Genomic DNA, 1574 nt, shown 5'->3' on the forward strand with positions numbered 1-1574 from the left:
AGGAGTTGGAGGTTGCTGTGAGCGTGATGCCATGGCACTCTACCCAGGGGGATAGCTTGAGGCTCCGTCTCAAAAAAAAAAAAAAGATGTTTCCTTTTAGAAAAAGTAACAAAGTCATTACAAAAAGATGCTGTAAGCCCAGGGCAATATTTTAAAAAACTGTTGAGGGTAGAAATCAAGCCAGTGCTAAACATGATAATCCTATAAAGTTTTCTTAAAATATTTTGAAATAGCCCCTGTTCCCAGCCCCCACCCTGTGGTGCCTGCAAGTCTGTGTGGGGCTGTGAATGAAGGTCTCTATTCCACAGGATGGGGTTTGTTACAGTTGTTGAGAACAGGGGTACTTTAAGAGATACCAAGTGACATGTAGAAGGTGACAAGAGGGTAAAACTGATTGCTACGCTCAGAAATGCTTGGTGATACAAGATAAAAATAAGTATAACACACCCAAATACAGAATGATAGTTTGTGTAACTACCAGAGATACCATTTGTCAGATTCCTTGTATCTGATAAACTGTGCAGCTTATGCACACGAACTACCAAAATAAGATGTGAAGGTTGGCCTGAGAAATTACACTGCAGCATATTGTACTGGCCCGCTGCTGTCCTCTAGGCTTCCCAATAGGTTTGGCATGGACAAGGTCTGTGACGGCCATGTGGAGGTGGCTGGAGATGAATGCAATGTGAAAGGCATTGAGAGCCAGCCTGGTGCTTTTATGTGCTATTGGGATTCAGGCTTTGCCAGAACTACCAGCAGCAATAAAGGTTTTGCAGCCCTAAAGGAAGCTGTGAATAGAGGCTTGTCTATCCCTCAAAGTACCAGACAGTTCCCTGGTTCTGATTATGAAAGCAAGGAATTTAATGCACATTGGAAGTATACCATGGGACAGAATGTTGCAGGTTTTCATATGTGTTATCTAATGGAAAAAGATGAAGGTGCTTTTGAGAAACAGTTCTCCCAGTGCATAAAAAACAGCATTACCCAGACATGATGGAGAAGTTGTATGAAGAAAGGTCGTGCTAGTATGAGATAATCCAGTCTATGAGAAGAAGCCCAACAGAGACGTTAAAAAGAAGGGGTGGAAATAAATGTTCCTTGCTCAGAAGAAAGATCGGGTAGCTGAAAAGAAGGAAGCCTCCTCAGAGCTTAGGAGTGAGCTGCCAACAGCTAGGCCAAACAGCAGTTTGATGTGAGGCTTCTCCAGACAAAGACAATGAAGTTACTAATTAAGATAAAAATCTTAATTTTTAAACATCGTAGAGATTTATTATAGATGAGTTCAAAATACAGTAGTTAGCATTACTTGGCCACTCAGTGGTTACGGTGCCGGCCACAGGCACCAAGGCTTGTGGGTTCCAGCCTGGCCTGGGCCTACTAAACAATGACAACTGCAACAAAAAAATAGCCAGGCATTGTGCCGGGCACCTGTACTCCCAGCTGCTTGGGAGGCTGAGGCAAGAGAATTGCATAAGCCCAAGAGTTGGGGGTTGCTGTGAACTATGACACCACAGCCCTCTAACTGAGGGCAACATAGTGAGACTCTCAAAAAATAAATTTACTGGCTCGGCGCC

At 43.5% G+C, this 1574-nt stretch overlaps 1 protein-coding gene and 1 pseudogene across 4 annotated transcripts in view; both read left to right on the forward strand.

The window, feature by feature from the left end:
* LSM14A (LSM14A, mRNA processing body assembly factor) overlaps positions 1-1574 on the forward strand; it is a 64703-nt gene that overhangs the window by 41022 nt on the left and 22107 nt on the right. The gene's annotated exons all lie outside the window — the stretch shown is intronic.
* On the forward strand, positions 91-1257 carry LOC105887849 (annotated as a pseudogene).

Source organism: Otolemur garnettii, unplaced genomic scaffold (assembly GCF_000181295.1).
Source record: "Otolemur garnettii isolate 467f Iridium unplaced genomic scaffold, OtoGar3 scaffold00135, whole genome shotgun sequence".
NCBI classification, from domain to species: Eukaryota; Metazoa; Chordata; class Mammalia; order Primates; family Galagidae; genus Otolemur; species Otolemur garnettii.